The sequence below is a fragment of the Cyanistes caeruleus genome, chromosome 1 (assembly GCF_971803275.1).
Source record: "Cyanistes caeruleus chromosome 1, bCyaCae1.hap1.1, whole genome shotgun sequence".
Lineage (NCBI taxonomy): Eukaryota > Metazoa > Chordata > Aves > Passeriformes > Paridae > Cyanistes > Cyanistes caeruleus.
This window is the reverse complement of record NC_141701.1, coordinates 81788776-81812233: the sequence shown is the minus strand read 5'-3', so window position 1 is coordinate 81812233 and position 23458 is coordinate 81788776. Positions and strand designations below refer to the sequence as shown.

General features: G+C 35.9%; 1 long non-coding RNA gene across 1 annotated transcript; it reads left to right on the top strand.

Moving 5' to 3' along the window:
- Positions 1-9921: 9921 nt before the first annotated feature.
- LOC147655658 (uncharacterized) lies at positions 9922-20764 on the top strand. The gene is made up of 3 exons (XR_015279863.1): positions 9922-10595; positions 15764-15982; positions 19658-20764. It is a non-coding gene; the product is annotated as an uncharacterized LOC147655658 (long non-coding RNA).
- The last annotated feature ends 2694 nt before the right edge of the window (positions 20765-23458 follow it).

The following is a 23458-nucleotide window of genomic DNA, read 5'->3' as shown; positions in this document are numbered from 1 at the left end:
TCCAAGAAAAAAAAAAATAAAAAAAATTCCACTTTCTTAACTGTGAGTCACTTCACATAGTTAAGCCTTCATTACAGAAACATTGCCTTTGGCCATCATAGATAACAAGGTTCATCCAGACACACTGATCCACTGAATAACAAATGGCAAAATAGAACAACCAGAGACCTTTATGACTGTGTAGTCCCATAATATTAGATTGCCCCTTCCCCCAGAAAGGAAAAGGTTTAAATATATAAATAGAATTAAAATGGGAGATGGAGTTGGCCCCTCACTCCCTTTCCTTTTTAATCCTATTTTTGACATTATATAGACTGCAAGGCTGGAGACAAAAAGACAAGTAATTTGACATGTTTTCTTCTGCTAAATTGAGGAACATTATAAAATTTTATTCAGCCACTCATTTAAGATGAGAATACACCAGACATTGGACGATATGAATATTAACTTAAAACCTTCAGATGTTATAAGAAAACTGTTCAGTCACTTTACCACTTCAACCCTTTTAAAACTACTTATATCACATGCTTTAGTATGAAGCATATAAACAGTTTTGAGGTTTGCATGCCAAAACTGGAGTCTGATATTAGTCAAGAGAGAGCAAATTTAGCAGCACCAGTGACACTACATTAAAAAAAAATACTTGTAACAAAGCTGTAAACCAGCTAATTTCAATTGTTGTGATAGAGTCAAGAACTTAATTCAATTAACGTCTAAATAAGGGTTTGAGATTAGGATGAATCATTTGGAATTTAAATTTTGCAACTTACATCCCCAGAAAAGGACATTAGTATCTCCAAGATCAGCATTCCCTTATAGTAACTCCTTGCACTTAATTTCAAATTCTTACAATGATTGTAAAGTGGAAAGATTTCTTATTCATACTTTCAATTCAAAAATAGAACTTGTCCCAGGGCAACAAGCAAATTTTTCAAGTTCTTTAGATAAAGTTAACATTCCATTACACAAAGAAAGTAAATTTACAAATAATTTTTAGAAAGATGTTCAAAAGGAACATATTCAGTGTTTTTCTAGAGGGTTACTGTTTTATTCCATGAAAAACTTGAGCGAATCAAAGTGACAGCACAAGTATTTTAAAGCCTTTGTGATCTTTTGAGATTTTTTTGGCTCATAGAATCGTGCATATGATGCCATGGCTTTTAAAAGAGAATTTTTAACTGAATGAGGTATGGATTTCAGATAATAAGTTAACAGCAACATATGTTTCTAGAAATCTCTTTAGATAGATTTTCAGATATATAAAAGGCATAGAAGTCTTATGACACGGTAAATATGCGATTGTTCACCATTCAGCTGTATATTTTGTTCAAAAATTTACCCTAACAATGAAGGAAAAACTCCTTTTTATTTCTGCCTCTACTCTCAGTTAATTCCAATATTGGCGAAATAAGAAATGTACCTATCTTAATTGGGGAGCTGATGTCAAAAGTGCAATCAAATTAAAAAGTAGAACACAGGTGGAACATAAAAACTCTCTTCAACCACCCACTGATAAAATAATTACTAGGCAAGTGCTGCTATTATCGTTGTTGGGTGGCTGGTTTTAATAAAATAAAAGCCTAAAACTTCAGGTGATTATTAAATTCATACCTCTACAAGCCCTGAAACAAAGATGAGACAGATGATGTATTTCTGATCCATCTTTTGTTACTTTTTGGGTTACAAATTTCTCTTAGTCTCTAGAACTTTATAAATCGGGGAGAGTAGTGTCTAAGATATTTAATATTTTCCCTGGGAGAGGGCATTATTTCAAACAAATGTATCTATCATGATTCAAGTGGAAGAATATGTTTCAAAACATTCAGATGAGAGAATTAATTAAGGAGACACAATAAATATCAAACCAGGTTGTCCTCCCATTCACTTAATTTCACAGCAGTACAATCCCATCGTCTTTCATAGAACCTTTCTCAATTTACCATTGTCATAAGAAGTGTGGTGAATATCAATAAGGTATTCCAGTTTAGGCAGAATTATAATACCAAAAGAACAGAATGTCGAATGAAACTGAAAGGATTCATAGAAGCATCACCAACAGAGGGAAACACTGTTCATACCATGTTCTTTGGAAATTCTCACTATCAAACACCATCGCAGTTAGGCATCAGATACATCCAAAAAAATTGCAGTAGCACTAGCTAGAAAAATTAGGTTTTAAATTTAATCCAAAAACAACTCTCTGTTTCCTTTCATGCAGTCATTGTTGATATCTGTAAGCAGAAGAAAGTTAGTAGTAGTTTTCCTGCTAACTTATTTCCAAAAGTATGACATAGTCAATAAAAATATATATTTTATGGTCTATACCTTATATAATAGCATGCCTTAATGACCACAGAATATGTTCTAACACTGCTTTAGTTGACCTGAAATTGACAGAGGTCTGAGTATAAAGAGTATTAGTCCAAGCAGTCCACCAAACACAGGACTGTGAGGAGAAAGTAAGTAGATTCTACAGTCTGGATCTGAGAAGCATTATATCTGAAACCCATGTAGTCTTGGATTATTTAAGCAAAATATGAACAGACAGAGAAATTCCTAGTTGTTTACTATTTAACAAAACTCTTTTTCTTTTCTTGGAATAAAAATCAGTTGAGAGTTAATGCCTGTTATGATTTCACGCATCCAGAAGCCAAGAACCAAAGAGTGTCTCCACCAGTCCCCCACCAGTGAGACTGAGGAGAGAATGAGAAGGGTAGAAGTTAGAAAACTCATTGGATGTGATAAAGATGGACAAAGTCGTGCACACAAGCAAAGCAAAACAAGGAAATTATTCAGTGTTTCTCAAGGGCAGGCAGGTGCTCAGCTGTCTTTGGGAGAGCAGGACCCCATCATGTACAAAAGTGACTTGGGAAGACAAACACCATCACTCCAAACATGCCCTATTTCCTCCTTCTTACCCCTACCCCCCAGCTTAATATGTTTTTCCAGATTATGTAAATTTTTCAGGATAAAGTCATTAATGAATTTTGCCACATTGTTGCATATCCTTCTGTCCAGAGTATAATTAAATATGTTAAAATACAAAAGATGCAAAATCTTGGGTGTATTACACATTCTGCAGCAACTTCTTAGAATTAATCCTACAGCAAAATTATTTCTTTAGAGTTTCTATAGGAATAAAAGACCAGATAGGAAAATAATATTAAAAGCTGTGACTAGCACAATTGTTTTATTTGTTTTATGTGCTTCTTTATATTTTCACTTTAGAAGCTACACAGGACAGGAATCTTCATGGGCTTTGTAGGTACTTCTGAGCTGCTTATAAATAAAAGATGTACAGCTCCAACTGGAGTCCAAATTATACTAAGGGCTATCATGAAGGTCACTGTGTACATTCTTAAGGAATGTATCTCATATTACAAGATCCTTACTCAGAACACATTCCCCAAAATACTAGTTAAAAAATGGTAAGGAAAACTTCCACAAATTGAAGAATTGTTACTCTCTTTTCGTGCAAAATCCCACTGTGAGATGTCTCATTTATTCTGGCTTGTCTGTCTTAGTTTCCTTACATGGAAAACAGAGATAACATTAGCCTCCCCAGGTGCATGAGGGGAGAATATGGTGATAGATAGACAGTTAGTTAACATTCCTGAAACACTATCTATGTGTTAAAATATTCTAAGATAAATGGAAATGGAGGAGGATGTCAATTGTCATAACAGAAAAATGTCATGGTTTTTTAACCCACAGTTGAATCTATTTGTTTACACTCTGTATTGTAGGATATACAGTAATGTTGCAACGTTTGATACCAAGACAACCCTTTTAAATTAGTGAAGTCCAGAGGAACAAAACAATATTATGCAATTTGTCAGAACAATGCAGATTAGAATTGTGCAAGTCAGGTCACGCTGTGAAAATTTGCATGAGTCACATACACTGTTGAGTTTTAAATTCACTCTGTCTATTCAGGCAAAAGTCTTGACATTGTCACTGCAAGTTAGCACACCAAAAACATTAATAGTGCTGAAATAGCTATAGTAGAGATAGCATAAAAATGTTAAAGTGGGTGAAGCGATGGACAGAAAATAATGGGAAATATTTTGTTGAAGAAATACTAATTACACTCCTTCATATATTATTTTGTTCCATTCTATATACTTCATGTCAAAGGGAAATACTGCAAAAGCTTGGAGGACTGCAGGTAGATTTGGAAATATCTCCAGAGGTAAGTAAAAAATAATTTAGAAGTTAATCTAATTAGAGGGCTATTATAACCTGACTCAGTGCAGAGCCATATGGAAAGATTTAAGTCATTTAATGAATGTCAAAGAAAGCAGAATCAGGCCAACTCACCATATTCATTCAGAAAACCAAGCTCAGTAAAGCCTGAATAGAAAGAAATGTGCAACTTATCAACGTAAATATTTTATAAAATGCTGTTATGAAAGGTAGAGTTTTTCCCAAATACCAGTTTCCTTGTCTTATCACAACCTCCTTTGCTCTCTAATTCTCTTTCATAAAATGAAAGGGAAAAATCGTATTCATTTCATAAAATGAAAGGGAAAAATCTTCTGATGCCTTCTAAATAGGGAACATCTAGGTTCTTAGAGGTGCACTGCTTACATCTCCATTCTAGCCCCACTTTAAAGGGGGACTGGATTGGGAATGTGTGATGAGAGGGTAATAGTGAGTAAAGACCCAAATTCACTCCAGTCTTACTTCCCATTGGTTTCCATATAATCATTCCCACTGGAGTGATTACAAGCACTACCTGCTTTTGGGAATACCCAAAATAAGATGGTGCAGAGCAGCTCTTTGAGTAAGAATAAGGCTTGTGGCCAAGCCCCACAGGAGGCAGCAGCTTGGCTCCCAGGCCCCAGGGATCTCTGTGGGGAAGCACTATTGACATCTGGGAGACAGGAGCAGCTTTGACTGCATATATATGGCATTATGGGAAAGATCACAACCATGACAAGTCGTGTGTAAGGTTTTATCAAGTTTAGAAAATGTGTCACAAAGCAAAATGAATTATGGTTGTGGGATACTGGAAAAGGCTGTGTTGCTATTAGAAGCAACAGTGAGTCCAAAGTAAACAATCTCCTAAAGCATAGGAAATAGATAACAGCCCCATGGTTTGAGATTCAGAGGCCTGAAAAAGTAAAAAAAGATTATTTTAAAACATATTTAATGTTTTTCCCCTAAGAGGAAAATATAGTGCTCGAAAAAATCTGTAATAATAGTATGCGTATTGTTGCTAGGAATGGAGTAAGTAAATAGACCAAGGCTTTCACACGGGCCCCCTAGTGATCTATAGCATTGTCAAAAGAGGCAGAACAGGCAGGCAAATCCTCTAGCAGGCAGTGCAGAGCAAGAGCAGATCACACACCACAAGATCAGCAGCCCAACATTTGCAGGTGACAGTACTTGGGCAGCAGCTGGAATACACAACCTAGAACTGAAGTGGCACTGCAGGAGGTGTCTGACACCCTCCTTACGAAACACAAGATGGGGGCATTAGAAGAATAAATACCATGGGGGAAAAAGGAGGTATGAGCTGTCAGTGATGATAGATAATGCCTTCTTTTCCTTTCACACAGCAGAGGAGGTGAGGGTTGTGACTACCAGTGCTGAGGAGGATGATCTAGAGCAGGTGTAATCAAACCTCTCCTGGCAGGATTTTAAGGTCCCCAGCAGGCCTGTTCTTCCTCCAGATCAAGGGCTTCCATTGCCAGACAAGCTGCAGTCAGAGAATATAGAGGAATGGCTGATTAGCAAAGGTCACGTTCCCATGCAGCAGTTAGCTGAGAAAGAATTAGAGTACAGTCAGTGTGAGATGTTGCAAAGTTAGGAAGACCTTAGTGACAACTGTTAGCTGAGAACAGGACGCTGTGATCAGAAGAATGTGAATTCAGCATAGATGAGCGATCACAGGAATGTGGAACTAGGTGGAGTTGACCTTAAATGAAAATATCCAATAATGAGCTTGCTTTTGTACTATGTATGAGCCTAATTATTGATAAGTGGTTTTAGATTTACTAATAAATGAGACTTGCTGATCATTCATATTGGGTGCTGCATTTCTCCCGCCGAACTCATCAAGAGAACTCTGCTCTTCCCATTCTCATCTATGAGCAAACTCAGGAACTCAGCTTGAGTCATGCAGCTACCCACTCATTCTGAATATGTGTCAGAGATCTACAGTAAGGGAATTTGCTGGAGATGGCATAATCTGACAGTCAAAGAATGAACTTTTTTTTTAGCTACCAGGACCAATGCCATTTTTACAGTGGTAACTTTACTAATCAGCTCCATTGAGCCACTTCTGTGAGTTACTGATACTTATTTTAAAGAGCTATTTTAAAAACCTCACACTTTAGCATAAGTGAAGAATATAGAAAATTAAATTACTATAAGGGAAAAGACTGCAGTAAAATGGAAAGAAAGAAAGAAAATAGTGCAATTAACCTGAACACAAGGAGAGAATTTTGCCCCAGGGGAGCTGCTGGAAGAAATCCAGAAGGATCTCTGTTAAGTCTTTAAGAAGGGAAAGCTTTTTTCTTTAAGGCCAACATTGTCACATTTGACAATGCTGGAACAAAGGGATATACAGGTAACTCAAGGGAGAAACATGCTCTGGGGTAAAGAAGAAATATTTTTTGGTTTATTGTGAGCTTCTTCCCCCAGTTCTAATTTCACTCCCAGACTCATACTTCACCCCCCACCAAAAACAAATAAAATAGAAGATGCACGTTACTGGCACTAAATTAATGACTTAAGATTGCTTTTGATAAGGGAGGCTAAATATTCAGCTGAGTTAAATGAAGACAATAGATTTTCCTCAGATACATTAGGTCAATTTCAGAACATTTATATGTGGGAAATCAATAATTATTTTAAAAATAATACTTTAACCTAAAAAAGGGTCTAATTTCCCTAAGCAGTCAATATAATTCCATAGAGTCTATAGTCAAATAAACTTCTACTGTCAATTAACTAAACTAAATTAGAATTATTATTATTATTATAATATTATATTACTATCATTAAAATTATGCTGTTACAAGCACTAAGTTGTAGAGTTCTGCTTCCATCTTCTAGATATTATTACTGTTCAAGTGAAACAAGAATATTCATTCCTTTAAAAGATAAACCTTTAGAGCACAAAATAGAACAATTCTGACTTAAATTACACAATGTGAAGAACACAGAATTTTTAGGAGCCAGAGGAAACATCCTCCTCTGGTACCTAAAAAAATTACCATTATTTTCTTCTATTCATTTGCCTGTGCTTATAGCATTGCAACACTTTTACCAATCATTTCAGTACTTCTTTGTCTAAATTTTTCATGGAAAAAAATGAAAATAAGGAGCTTGCACTTCAAATGTCTCAGCAATATGCTTCTCAGCTCAAAAGAAAGATCTAAGTGAACGCTTTCTTTTGATATCTCTCTCTCTTTTTATTGTGTCACACGTAGCAGTGTGAAAAATAAAGTAAATACAAGATACACATTAAGGAAAAAAATAAAAAAAATAAAAAATACTTTTCTGGTCTAGAATAAAATAAAAGATTACTTTTTTCTTAGTATTTTGTGGGAGGAAATGAATTATTAGATTCCAAATTGACTTCCACTGAAAAGTCAATCCTTTCTGGTGAGGAAAGCTTTTTTTTTTCCCCCTAAGGAAACTAAAATGGTTTTAGGATGACTGAAACTGAAATCAGTATGTCAGCAATCAAAAAAATTATAAAAAACCCAACATCATTCAAGAAACCTACCATAATACAGCTCTTTGGCATGACTACATCCAGAGTGCCTGACTTTTAATCTCTTGATACTCAAAGCAAACTGATTTCTTAAAACCAAATTTGTTCTAAAGTTGCAGATATCCCAAGATCATGTAGGAGAAGCAATTTTTGCTGTTTTTGAAGCAGCTCTGATGACAACTTTTCAATAGGAATGTAGCTATTTTATTAAAATCCCGATTTAATGCAGTGTATTTTTTGTGTTAAGTAAACAGAGCTTGGAATTTTTGGGGAAGCAGCATGCAATGGCATTTTTTCACTCAAGTGAAATTGGTTTGGGTTGATTTAATCTGAACAGAAGCATTGCTCTAACACACAACTCTTTAAGGCTGCTGGAGTTTGGGATTAAATATATTGAACTGAATCACTTTCTTCCTTATTAAAAAGCTCCTCTCATTAAAAACAATCCCTTCAAGAAATGACCAATTCCAATTTATTTAGAAATACTGAAAATCCTTCCAACCTCAGGAATTCCTCCAGGATTAAGGTTGTATCCATATTTTGGTTATTACCATACTTTATTGCCTACTTCATTAAGATTTTTTGCTAAAGAATTCATCTGAAGAGGAGCAACATAATTTCTTCACCTCACTCACTTCCATAATCACAATCCTGTCAAACAATTAACATCCAAATTACGACTTAATAATGCAACTATTTTTGAATTACCATACAGACAGCATTCGTTCTGTTCAGCCTAGAATCTCTGAAGGCAACCATTACCAAATTCTTAAGGAAAACACAATAAAAATGCAGATATCGAATAATATTCCATGGTAGAACTACATTCATAAAAACTACAGAATTATAAAAGAGAAATATAAAATTGTTAATTGTAAATTATCTTTCTTTCATGAAAAGCCTTTTTGTAAACTTTTTTAAACAATCCCATCAGAAAAACTTGAACTGTTGACAGAAAATTATGGATTTTTTTTTTTTTAAAATGAGAAAGTATCTTATGACCTGAAATAAGACAGTCTGTCTGATGACAGTGCCACTCATAAGATGATAATGCTAAGTTTATTACAAGTTTACACAGGTAAATAAAGCTGATTTAATTGCTGAGTTTCCAATGGTAAGTATACTTAAAAAAAAAAAAAGACAGACTAAAAAATTAAAAAATTCATGGACACAAAAGTCTGAATCTAAGAATCCAATTAAGTGAATTGATATTTGTGAACAAAACAGCCCCCAAAAAACACTCCTCTTCTATGCCACAATTTCTTTTTTCTGCTGAAAACTATTAATTGAGAATGTTCATTGGTATGAACAGGATAAACAGGATTTGTTTCCTAATTCTAAGTCAACACAGATTAGGCATGTGAACATGATAAGTACTGTGATGGAGAAATACTATGAGTCAAATATACTTTTCTGTTGCTATAAGCCACTTGGAATTGCCCAAAGAAAAGGCAATTTCTAGCTAGAAAATGGTTATTAGGGCATAATTTAAAGATATCACTGAACAGTACTCGTACTTGCTAAAGCAGAGAATATATGTCCCAGCCCACATGTATGTATGTCGTGGTTTTAAACCACTAACTAAGAAAATAACTTACTTCTTGCTGTGAGATATGGATTAGAATAAGAGCAAAACAGGCATACAACTTAAAAGGGAAAAAAAAGAAAGTTTATTGACAAACCACAATAATAAGAACACCAGAATAAACTTCCAGAAAAAAACCTTTCCATCCCCTATCCACCCACTATTCTCTTGTTCACATGACAACAGAGACAAAAACTCTGGAACTCTGATGGTTAAAACAGTCCCAATTCTTGCTAGTATGTTCACCAGTCTTTATAGAGAAACAAAAGTTTCTTCCTGTTAATTTATGGAGTTTCTCACAAGAAAACTATTTTTGTTATAGTTTTCTATTGCCCTAATGTTAGCTGTCCAGAGATGCTATTATTAGAGTTCACTCTTCCCATTCTCACATCACTCTGAGGTGTGTATGGGCCATGCGTCTAGAGATAGCATTTTTAAGGATAAGTTATTCAAAGGCAAAAAAAGAAAAAAAAGTCTTCTTCATCTGTTTCTGTGAGCTTCACCAGAAAACAGTTTTCTCATGGCCTCTCAGGGCTTCAAATCTCTCAACAGTTTTCTCATGGCCTCTCAAGGCTTTTAATCTCCCAGTACTTCACTATACTATAATTACTCTTTACTCAAATTTACACTTTGAACACTATTCCTCTCTAGATCCTGTATCATGAATTAAAGGAGTTCTTTTCAGGACTTCATTGTCCATCTCCATAATTTTAACAGGGAGATATTTCAGCTTAATTAAAGCATCTTCTTAATTCTCTACCTTCTTTGAAGCTTCTTTTCTTTCCTGTCACTGGTAGTTTATAAAGTCTCTTTTCATGTTGATCTCTCTCTCTCTCTCTCTCTGGATAAAAAGATTAATCCGCAAGTCTCATCTGGGTAATGAAAGAGTTAACATCTTGCCCAGGCTTTTGTAGATGGTTTGGGGATCTCTGCCGAACAGGAGCTGGAGCCGTCTGCGATGGAAGGTTCCTCATGGCTGCTCTGGAGCGTGTAGTCTCTGCTCTAACCCGCTGCAAGTCCAGAGCTTCTCTCTTTCTTCAGTGGGCAGTTTCTAGTGAATGTAGTTACAGCAAAACCTGCAGCCGAGCCAGAGATCGGCTCGGCCCGGCCCGGAGAAAACCTTCCCCAGGCCCCCCCATCTCCCGGCCGGGAGACGGGGCAGGCCCGGCCCCATCCCCGCCCGGCCGCATGGCCTGGGCAGGGACGGGAGGCCTGGAGCTCTGCCACCCTCCACAGCCAGAAACAAAGAGAACCCAGAGAGCTCTGCTTTTACATTTTAAGGTAGGGTTCACAAGTTGATCCCACTTTTCAATGGCCTAAACTGCTGTCAATTCCCAGCAATGACTGATAATTGGTCAGGAGAAAAGACTCCAAGCACTTCCCAGCAACTCCAACTCCCTTAAAGGTAAAGTAACTCCATGACAATGTACCAGGTAAATTATGAATGAATATTTATCAACAAAAACAACACTGTAGGAAAAAGTGATGTGAAATGTTTTTCTTCTGCCTTTGTTGTCTTCATCATTTCAGCATTTTTCTCTTCCAGTTAAAGACCTGAAGAGATAAATTATAAGAAATGGGATTTGTTTTATTTCCTTTTTGCCATAATTTCTTTTTACACAGTATTCAGAGCTAAAATTAATTGGGAAGCTCCTTTCATACCATCATTCTTTACCATGCACTTAAACTTTGAGATAGCATTCACTAGGCCATGAACCCATAATCTGAAAAACATTGGAAATAACACCCACACAATGCAAAATCATATCAGCTTTCCAGAAACATATGCTTTCTTAATATAGATTTTTTTTTTTTTATTTTGAAAGTAAAATACTTTGCAAGCTTGGTTAATGAAGATGTGCAACTTTTTATGTAAGATCTTTCTAAAAGTTTATAATTGGAACTACTTTTGAAGTGGTAAGTGAACTGATTGAGTACCATGAAATATGTAATTTTGATTATCTGAAAGATTTGAACATTACTTTGTATGGAAAGAGCTGAATGGAAAAAAAAAACATCAAAAATTACAAGTTACAATTTTGATGGATAGGCATCCTGGAAACAAACAAACAGCCAATCCAAAATCCCACCACATTCTTGGCAGGCCTTACTTGGAATGCTGCTACACTATGTATGCAACTGGAACAAAATATTTGATTGGTGGTATCACCTCTCATATAGAAAAAAAATGAAAGATGAAGGTAGAAATTTTGCTTTCATTTAGCATGATGTAATAAACAGCAGTTTCCCTTTTGAAGAGCAAGAGAGAGGGAGATGGCAAATGAGTAGTTAGTAACTCTGAATGACCTACCTTCTGCCATTTTACTATTACAGTTAATTTGTTCCGAACCATTCCTCACACCAACATAAAATTCTCTGGAGCAGATATTAACTTTTCCAGTACCATAGAATGTTTATTTAGTACAGAAGCTCAAAATAGATGGGGTTGCAAGGCTGTATTCTCATTCTGTGCAATACAGGACCACACTGCAGTGTGGTAGAAGTCAAGCTGGAAATCAAACTGAAACATATGGAAAGAGCTCAGGGAAATGACTTGTACACAGTGACCAAACAAGGTAGTAAGTGACCTGGGAAACAGAGAAACAACCCAAAAGTATGTGTAAGGAAGTTTCCCTCCATTTTCTTTACCACTCCCCAACAATTTGCAAAGAATTCTTGAACCATGTAGTAGAACAGATGCTAGTAAAGTATGTAATTAATTCCATTTAATGAAATAAAGCATACATTCATAAATAGTTTTAGATAATGTAACCTAGTTGCATGAAATCCTGTAGTTGTAGGGTAAAAAGGTAAGATCAGTTAATCAGTGCTCATATTTTTACAAAATTCAAATGAACAATAGCATTTAAGAACAAATTAATTGATGATATCAAACATTTTTTGCTTGATATCTTTAATTGCAGACTATAAAAACAACCTGAATCCTTCAAGATAGGAATCTGAATTGCCCAATCACATTAGGGCAGAAACAAAGAATCGGTTTCTTCAAATAATTTCCAGCATTACCTTGAGCAGACAATGGAATACGAGGCATCAACTGCTCCTTATGACATAGGGAATACACAGGACAAAACAGAAAATGAAATCACTGACTGTCACCTCCTCCTCCAGCAAGACCCTTCAAGATTTCTGTATATTTTTTTAATCCTGAAATTCTCATGCTTTCCTGAATAGTGAGCTACAGAACAGGGACAAAGCAATGCCAGTGATCTCATTAAATCCTTCTTTACCCAAGTCATGACAGATCAGCACAATATCTAAATCACTTTAATTCTCCCTACTGAGAGTCTGATAATAGAAAAGTATGCTCATCTGCAAATTTCCTATACAGATGAGGACACACTGTAATTGACCGTGTGACCTCTGAAAAATTGTGCTATTTCCACCTCTTACTTGTGACCCTCCCAAGTATCTATAATTCTACAGAGCTGTGTCAGCATAAAATGCATGAAACTGTATTTTAAAATTGTGACAACTTTCAGGCTTCCCTATGTGCTTTATAGCATATTTTTGAAATGAGAATATACTTTTGTAAACATCCTTATAGGCTCAAAGTTTTGCATGTACACAAAGAAAAGTCCATACATTCCCCCATACAAGATCCCAAATTACTTTCCTGGGAAAAATAAAGCAATTTCCTGGCAAAATAATTTTCCTGAGAAAGTGAATTTGTCCCAATAAGAATGATTCCACCTGAGATGTGCAAGTCACTGAAAAAATCATAGTGCTTAAAGGTAGCTCAGGAATTGATCTGAAAAAATAGAAACATAGGTCTTTTGTTCCTAGAATACACTCAATCATTCAGGTTCATTATCCATTTAACACTAATGCCCAAAGCAAGTTATGAAACTGTTGGCCAGTGTTGTTCTGGAAATTTGTTAAGAAAGTCAAAATGACAAGAATATAAAGAACTTTGATTTTTAAAAAACCCTAAAACAAATCAAACAAACAATAAAAAAAAAAACCTCCCAAAAAAACACAACTGAGGAAAACCTTTAGGAAATGGCAAAAATATATCTTAGTCTATCTAAATAAATAATAGAATAAATTGTATCAGTGAAGTCTGTAGATTTAAAAATCTGTATCTGCTTCACTATGTCCCTGGTGAAAATCTCATTCAAGGATTTTCACTGATCACTTGAATCTCAGGAGTTGAAGGGACAAACTATTTTTGACAGACATTTCACAACCTGTCTAGAAGGTACTAGAGCCCATCAGCCCAATTCCTGGATCACAAGCTGTCAATGCAGAACTGCTTGGTGCTGGACAATATCTTTTCCTGAGCCTGAAGTGGTTTTGTGGGGCAATGGATGACCATATGCTGAAACTACTAATATAGCAATTATTGAGGCAATAAGATTAGAATGACTCAGAAAACAGGCACAGCTACCAATCTTGGATAGTGTCTTATATTTAACTTGTCAAGTAGTAATAATATTAATTGAGATTTCCAGGAGAAATTAAATAAAGGCATTCAACACTTTGATGACAGGGGAAGAGCCCTGAGTGAGCATATATGTCATGATATGTCTCTGATTTAAAAACCAAACCAAATCAAAACAAAAAACTTTTTACATCTTTTTACATTTGCTTAAAATTTTGGTCTGAATATGTTTCTTAAACTGATCTATTAAATGGGTGGAACTAGAAAGATAGAGAGTCCTATCCAAAAGTCCAAAAGAAGCTGGCATTCATCATTCATAGAATTCATCACACTAGCAAAATAGTTTTGTAGAAGCACTGTGCAGGTCAACCAGAACCAGCCTACTCACTGTGTAGTAAGAAAATAGGTTTACTTTAAATGCAGCAAAAGGAAGAGCAGACAGTGCACAGAAAATGGAGAAAAATAATAAAAGGAAGAAACTCTCCCACTACATACCAAAAACCAAGAAAAGAAAATGACCTATAGCTGCCTAGAGGAACATTTAGTACAAACAAAACCATATATTTCCTGTTTTTAACCATTACTCTGTTCCCATTAATAGCTCAAGCATAACTACAATGGATACACCCTCAAACCTGTTAAAACCACTTCTTTCATAGCTATCATCTACAAGAGCCTTGGAAGACAGATTCTTTATAACAGGAATCTATAAATATATATTTTTAAAAAAATTAGAGTTGATTTTCATCCCTAATTTTCTTGAAAAATATGACATACTCTAGTAATTGGAAATATCTAATAAAGATATATGACTCATTACTTCCTGTACATTTAAATATTTTTAAAGAATTTAGGAACTAAAATCCTGTATGTTCTTTAATCATTTACTTCAAAGCAATGCAAAAGTGAAGTAAACTTTTATACTTGTTTTCCTAGTAAGAAATTCTTAGCCTCTCTCCAAGGGCATATATGGATGTGGCTATGGGATGTGTAAACACTGATATTTTCTGGACATTTTATAAGTCAAAACTGTTGAGCATTTCCTCCTGAAGATCAACCCAGCACAAACATTGAAGCTTAGGTAATCTGAAAAATTCTGAATGTGAGTCCTTGAATTTTTTAAGATTACAAAACATTTTTCATGCCATATGAAGGCTGTTCATGTGCATCCCTCTAGATCAGAGAAGCAATGGCCTTCTCATTATAACATTAAGCTATATTTTCAAACTGAGACCATAGTTTCAAGACTACTCTCATTTATTTCAAGAGTGTGTGTGTGGGGGGGTATTTTTACTTTCAGAACTCCTTTACATAAGGAAGGATTAACCACAATCCAGAAAAGATCACAACCATCTATATTCTGAAATCATTCGGCTGTTTAATCACGAATTTCAAGATCTGTAACTAATGATTATTTATTATACTGTGCACAAGAATGTTTGCCAGAATTTCAAATTGCAATGAATAAAGCCCTAAAGGTCATAAGTTTAATGATGTTTGCCTACGCAGCTCTCTTTTCATCATGAGCTTTAAAGTGCCAAATAGTTTTCTGATGAATAGGAAGCCAGGCAAAAACAGCTGAACAGGGATAAAAAACCCCAAAAGGCGGCAAACAAACCACAAGCCTTAGACATGATCAGAGCTGACTCAGAATGAGATTCAAGAACTACTGAAACATGAGTTAATAAAAGCAACAGGACTAATGCACTTTGTGATGTACACAGGCTGAAATTGAGACCAGAGTGGGAGGAAGGGAATTAACTGAGCTCAAATGCAAGGCTCTTCACTTTCCCTTTGGGAAAAATATAATTTGAAAGATTAGAACAGGAGGAGAGATGAAGAGAGGAAAGCAGCAGGGAAAAACAATTTTGCAAAAAGAGTGACAAGTATGTCCCCTTTCAATAAGAATCAAGACTTGCAAAAAAAAAAATAAATCTTTCTAGTTCACTTTAGTGCCAAAACAGTGCATAAAGACAGCATTTGAATTATGGATAACGTATGAATAACATCAATAGCCTGAAAGTGAATTTTCTTGTCTTTTCAGAAAGCCCTCAAGAGACATCACACAATCTGTAATATTGCCCTGAATGACAAGATGACTTGTGGACTCAGCAAATGTGCACAGCTTGACCAGGCACATGATACCTCTGGAAAAGGCAGTGGAAAGAATGGAGGAAAATAAAACAGGTACAAGCATCCAAACAGACAGTCAAGGGGCGTGAACATCAAGCAGCCTAATACTTGCAACACAAACAATGAAAAAGTAAGAACCTTCCAATTAATGCATCTTCTTTGGCACCACATTTATTTTTTAAAATTTTCATCTAAAAAAAACTTCATGTCTACAACCATGATTAAAATCATATCACATCAAATCAGCAATCAGTTACTGCAATCTCCTAAAATCAGAATAATTGTCAGTAACTTTTTCTTTCAAGAAGAAATAAAGTGATTTAGTTTGCTCTAGTGAGATTAAGTTGAGTGTTCTGAGATTATAACTACTTGGACCTCTGAATTAAAATTTAAAAATTAAAGTGATTAAGTAAAAATATAGAAATAAAGAACACAAGTTGACTAATCAAAGAATCCTAGACTGAGAGAACAGTTAGGGTTGGAAGGGACTTTTGGAGATCATCTAATCCAACCCCTCTGACAAGGCAGGGTCACTTAAATGACAGATCTGGGGCAGAGCTGCCCAAACCATGCCCAAGACCAGTAACATAAGGAGTGCCCACAGCACCTCCAGGGCTGGACACTCACTTCAGCTTGTGAGTAGAATTGGAGAAGCCCATTTGTAGCTGGTGAAGCTCTGGCCTGGGCCAGAGATATTAGGCTCCCTTCAGGGCTCTCTTGATATACAGTCTTGAGCAAAGGATTTCATTCTCCTATGAATTTCATTCCCTATTTATGCTGCCTCAAGCATACAAATTAAATTCTTCCAGGACCACTGGTTTATTCTGTATGCTGACACGGTCACATGTGCACAGTCTTGTATAAAAAAAGTTTTAATTCAAAATTAATAATTTTGAGTACTGGACACATTCTGAGCAGGGTAGAGAGAGAAATGTGCAGCATCTAGAGGACAGCATGTGGAGGAGGTCAGGGGCCTCCTGAATTTAGGCTTAGAGGGATGCAGGAAGAAAGAGGACAAAGGATTCACAAAAGAAATACAGACCTTTAGCAATAATATCTTGCCTTTGAGTGCTTACAGGTACAGCCCCCAGGGAATTCAACATAGAATGCTTAACCTCCACTTTGGGCAATTAAAACCACAAACCAGCACACAACACTTGAAAATTTCCAGTGTCTGTTTGAAGTGATGTCCACAATGTAAATAAATAACACTCTTTCCCTGCTTCTTTTGATTCCAGGTTATTTTTATTCCCCTTAAAACAAATCAAGAATTTGATTATTTAAGCAAATTACAACAGCAATTTTATGCAGTTCTCTTCCATCTCCAGTGAAGCATATCATGTCCAATATTAACACAGCCTTCTGTACAATAAAACATTACCAAAATTATGTATCTTTTTTTCCCTTAGTAAAGCTGCTGCCACCACCAGCAGCCTTGAATCTGCCAATTGTAATTACAGCTCTAGGATTTTATTGTCAGATACATTCCCCAGATAAATCATTTCTGCCTTTTCAATGATTCTGACTGATGTGCTGAGTGCAGAGTCATCTCTTAAAAGCTGGAACACATAGGGTAATGCAGATTTTTTTTGCCTTTTTTACAGGCTTTTTGCAAATGCATTTTTATTTTTAGTGCTTGTTTCTTATCTGTATGGCTTATTTTACATGAATCTGCACTGCTTTGCAGCAAATCAGATTCATGTATATTATTTGTGAGCTACATACAAACGCAGCAGTAAAAGCATTAATCTGTTCCTTTCAGCACGCTAGGTCTCAAGAAGCTCCTACAGTCTAACATTAACAAGCTATTTATTTCATTTACCTACTTAATGATTGAAGAAAAAAAAAATTAAAATGATGATTGCTTGTTTGTTAATGAAAGGGTGCTGTGGTTAACCACCGGAAAAACTATTAAGCATGGTAAAATTGTCCTTGGAATCTGACACTTTTAATATCTCTGATGTGCCATACTAGCAATGGCAATAGAAATAGAAAGATCAATAAAGGTTTCACCTCAATCCCAATTCGATAATTTCATGGATTTGGGTAAGAAAATAAAAGTTAACTCAAAAAGATAGAAATCTAAATATTTAAATATTTTAGATTATTGAACAGTGAAAGGTGACATGGGTTGAGTTTTGCTATTTTATGATCATAATTTAGCTGTCTTATAAAAACATGGACCTACTTATTTTTTGTATGTATTGCCTATACTTTTTGTCCACGTAGGAATCTTGCAGATCCTTGAAGGTCCTTGCTAGACTACCAATTATCTTCACAAAAATAGAAAACCAAAGGAAGATTTTTTTTTTTATATATATATAGATTTTGATATTTTCCTTGCTCTTTGTATTGGGAGCCTTGCAGAAGACCCTGTACTGAGGAGCTGCTGACCTTGAAGAGCCCATGTCTCCTCTACTCGTACTCTGGGCTGGAGCAGGCTGTATGCAGCATGAGTAGCCACTGCAGGGGAACCTGCCGGCGTGCCCAATGTCAGTGCCGGCTGCAGCAGTAGGTGGTAGGGCAGAGGGAACATCCCAGCCTGTCGGGAAGCTCTGATGACTGAACAGTTTCCCAATATAGCCTGTAACTTTTCATGTGCTTGGGAACAGAAGGGGCTGTGCACATCAAGAGCTGAAGTGAAGTGGTTCTGACTGGGGGGCTTCTGTACCTCGAGGAATCGGTGATCCACGTTGCAGCTGACCTGAGTGCTGTGCTGTGCCAGGCCACCTGTCCGGTGTGGCTTCAGGATGTGCTGGTGGTGTTGTCCTCAAACACCTTGATAGCAGGACAAACCCAGCCAGCTCATCATGATAGAAAAACATGCAGGCAGCTCCCCCTTGGTGCTGCAATTACACCACCTGTATGACCTCACCTTTAACTAGAAGTGCTGTAAGAAACCTTTATGAGAACATCCTTTATTAATGGAGATGTTTACTTGTAAGGAAATTATACATATAGCTCAAAGGAACAGAAGGGAGAAACCTCTCTCCATGGACAGGATCTCTGCAGCCTGCCATGGATATCAGTCCATGGTCTCTCTGATGAGACATGAACAGGAGGTTCCCAGCATTGGTAGGGACAGCAGAATTATTCCAATAGTCTTCTCTAGAGGGCAGATTAGGAAAAAGAAAATAAGTTAGCCCTATATGATTAAGGAGGCTATTTTACTGAACTACTTGTTGTTGGATTATCTCTCCCTTTGTGTCCAAAGCTTAGAACTTCCACACAATATTTTTTACCAATAAAAAGAACAAGGAAAATCTCGAAATCTAAAAATTTTTATAAGAACTTTGCCAGCAGATCACTACAAGTAGATTTCTGACTTTGGATGCCACTTCCTTCCCCCCGATTTTATCCTGCCCAAAAATCTTGGCTAACTTCTGACTACTCAATTCTCAACTGGTAAATCCTGCAATTGCCATTGGAAGCTTAGTCCTGCAAAGAAAAAGAAATGAAGCAATAATATGAATTTACTGTCCCAGCAATCTGGAACAGCTGACATGAAGATATTTTGGGACCAAAATGGGACCCCCCAGGTAAGAATTAGGTTTTTGAATATATAATTCAGAAGAGCACCAACGCTGCTAGGTGGCCAGATGTAACCTAATTTAGCTGTAGGAAATGGTCAGGAAAGTGAGAGCTCTTGAGTAACATCCCTTTCCTAGGCTTGGTCTCTATGTTTTGTAATACCTACAGACACTTCACCATGTGAAAACATCAGTGCTGAATTTGCTGTTTTGCAGGTAGACAAGCCTAGGGCCTGTCTTTCTGCACAGCAGAAAATTAGTTCCTTCCTTTCTAGATAAAGCCACAGGAGGTGGAGAGTAAGTGAACGAATAGACTTTGCCCAAAATCTTGGGTGTGTGCATGAGATTGGAGCCAAACTGCTGGACAGCGTCGGGATTAAGATGCTGCAGAGAAAGAAAACTTCAGTTATAAATATGACTATGCATGTAAGAAAGCTCACAGGCTTTCAGTATTTGGCACAAGTCTGAACATCCAAATTCTGGACTTAAATAAAATGAAAGCATGTAAAATTCAGTTTAAAAACCCAACTCCTGTCACAGATTAAAATAGCAACATATAGAATGAATAAAACAGATATGTTGAAAATACTTTTATAGTTTATCAATAATAATCAAGGTATCCCTGTGTGTCTTACAGATCCTGAGAAGCTCCTGTTCCCCCATCTTTTATGTGTTTGTGTGTTATGTGTGATTAGACTGGAAATAGAAATCTTATGAAGCCTGCATGCATGGTTTCCTGTAGTAAACAGTAAGATCTATGATTACGCTCACTGATTTCTCTGAGGAAGCTGACATACTAAAAACTGAAAAGCTAATTCATAGTAATAGATATTACAATTTACAGATGAAACATCAATATAACTTGGAATACAGGCAGACTTTTGGAGTTTATGAAGTTTATATGCTGCCAATCTACTGAACAGGTTTAAGTTCTCTGCAAGCACTTCATTTCATGGCTCTCGATTTTTACAGGGTACTCTGGAAAAAAATATCAGTATTTACATCTCAGGAACCTCATGAACTGTATGTAAGAGATGAAGATGTAAACACGAAATTACTTTTGGCACTACCCATACTGTCACCCTGGCCTCTCAATTAGAGTTTGTTAGGGGTTTCTTTCCACCTTTGAGGTAAGATAACATTTATACAAGGTGTGCAAAAATAAGCAGGCATCAAATCTTCCCTTTGCATTGCTTGAGTAACACTCAAGTTCTTGAAAAAGAACTGCAGATAGTGTTATGGAGGATGCTACAGACGTGAAAAGAAATTCTTGAAGTGATGGAAACATAATTTAGAAACCTTTGAAGCTCATTACAATTTCAAATCCAGAAACCCCTTCATTCATTGCTTTCAAAATATTTGCATTGCACACATCAACTTTATTCTGGTGTAAGACTAGCTATTAGAAGAAAGAAAAAAAACCCCACTTATCAGTGGATTTTTTTTTTTTATTTGCCTTATCTATTTCAGATAAAAGTTGTTTTCTAGACAGTTACATAGTTCAGCACACATTTCAGACCTATATGCCTTTACTCATATGAATAGTGTTGGTAGTGATTTTGTTACCAAAGAAACAAAAGATTGTGGAAACAGAAAAAATCCCTGGGTGACTGTGGAAAGAGAGGAACTGAACAGAAGAATGTTTAGGTCTTCCACAAAGTCCTTCCTTAGTAAAACAGCCAGACATAAGTATAGATAGGACTGAAAATTTTAATTTATAATATTGAATTAAATTCTGGTCTCTAACTAGATAAGTATTTACATCAATCTTTATTGATATAAATAAAAAGACAACATATACTGGTCAGGTTCCATACCAGTTAATAACAAAATACTAAACCTGAATTAAAACATACACTGTAGAGATATAAGATACACATAGAACACATGATATAATAGAAAAAAAATTCAATATAAAATAATATCAAAATAATTGAAGAAGTGTAATGTTCCTTTGATAAAATAAAAAAAAAAATAAAAATCACCAATAAATACATTTCTAGTCTCCAGAAAAACCTATTCAAACTATGAAATATTATTTTCATTCTTTGTCATTGTCTGTATAAGCTGTCTTTAAAAAAGGGGACTAGCATTTGTTCATTCCTTGTCCAAACTAAAACAAAATTGTATTTGAATTATAGATGCCAGAAGGAGGATTGCATGATATCCAGAAATGCAACTCAGGGAAGTCCCTTTTTTAACAAATCTTTATGATTTACTTTATCAGTTGCACATATTGATTGCAAAGCATCACTTAAGCATATGCATGACCATACTAGGTATGATTCTATTGGTCTCAAATCACTTTGTTGGAATTGCATCAGAAAATTCTATTAAATGTTATAACATTTATTGTTACCAATCTGTTTTAAGCTTACTCTTTATTGCAAACAAAAAGTAATTGTAGCTTACGACTCTACATTAATAGAAATGTCCCACCCGTAATTTAATTTCTGAACAAGGTCAATATAACCTTTCACATTTAGTTTCTGTGTTGTCAACAGTGCAATTTGTTTATGACATGCAAGCTGCCTAAATTTTCACTGTTTACATTTCTGCACAGCTAAGACGCTAGAGGATAATCAACCCTTCCTTATTCTAGGCCTCAATGGATCCTAATGATTTAAAATAGCCTTCTGAAGAGTACAAATGTTTCACCATTCATTTGCACCAGTGCCAGAACTACAGGCAACCATATATATTTTGAACTAGTAAGAGGTTCTCTCCTCAAAAATCCTCACTGTAGAACATGGGACATTAAGATAAAATAAAAACGGCACTAGTGGAGCTGGTAAGGGGCGAAGCTCCATGAATGGGATCTGTCTTGGGGATTTAAAGCAGACCCACAATCTACAGCTGAGTGCAATGAAAGACAAAAGATCAAAGAAACAGAAGCATTTTTAATGGGGCTTTGCTACTGTGACAGAACTCATGGTGATAAAATCAGGAAAGTCACAGTCAGAGTGTGTGAGGTGTTGAATAGCAAGAATGAGTCATCTGGGGGCAACGTGATGAATTCCAACTCAAAAGTACAAGGGGAAGGAGGCAGTGCAACAGGCTGAAGTAGCAGAAGAGAAGCTGAACACCTGCAACAGTCTTTCAAAGATGCCAGTCTCTTTTCAATTAAAATTATCTCCATTCGGGATAAAGAAAAAGCTTTAAAAACATGTGTCAAAACAGAGATTCTTTTTTTAAAATGGTAATAATGATTCTATTAATTGCTTTCTTTAAAGAGTAAGAACAGTACCAATAGGACAATAGTGAAAGTAGGACATCACAGAAGTGTATAAAGAAAAACGTGGCTTAGAAAAAGTCAGTCCCATTTAACTACTGAAGCCTGAAAAAATACTTTTCTAAAGAGGCAGTGCTTTGTCTCAGTACATGCCTCCACTCCTTCATTTTGGAGATGCTCTGCTCTAAGCCAAGAAGTTTTTCAAAAGTGAGGGAGCGGTATCAATGTTTCTAAATGCACAAACAAGAAAACCATTAAAAGCTGTTTTGAAGGGAAGAAACAATACAATCACTGCAATGAGAAGAGACTCCTTCAGCTATACACTTCAGAGACTTTCATCATGCTAATAGTTCCTTAATCACATGCTTGAATTCAGGTACCTTTCTGAAATGACTTAACATTAGGCAAGAAAACTAACAATGATTGGCCATTTCTACCCCTTTAGAGGTGCTTGTAGGATTTCAATACTTGTGGGAGGAAAACTTTTTGAGAGAGATCTGGCTAAACTACTCTAAAGAGGTTTTTATTTTTAACAGCAGTTTACAGTGTACATCAATTTAGATATATTTAAGTAACCCTTCTATGCTGCCTTTATTTCTTAAGTAACATAATAATACAACATCCTGTCTAAAGTCAGAAAGGGGATAATTCCTTCTACAAGACCACAGAGAAAACTGAATATTCCTTCACAGTTTTCAGAAAAAAATTGAAAATGACATTTTATGACAATAAGAATATTATTCTGGTTCTGAGCAAGACACTTGTTTGGAAATAAAAACTGAGGGAAAAATAAAGAAATAGCTGCAAATACTGCAGTATCATGATAAAAAAGAATTTCCATAAA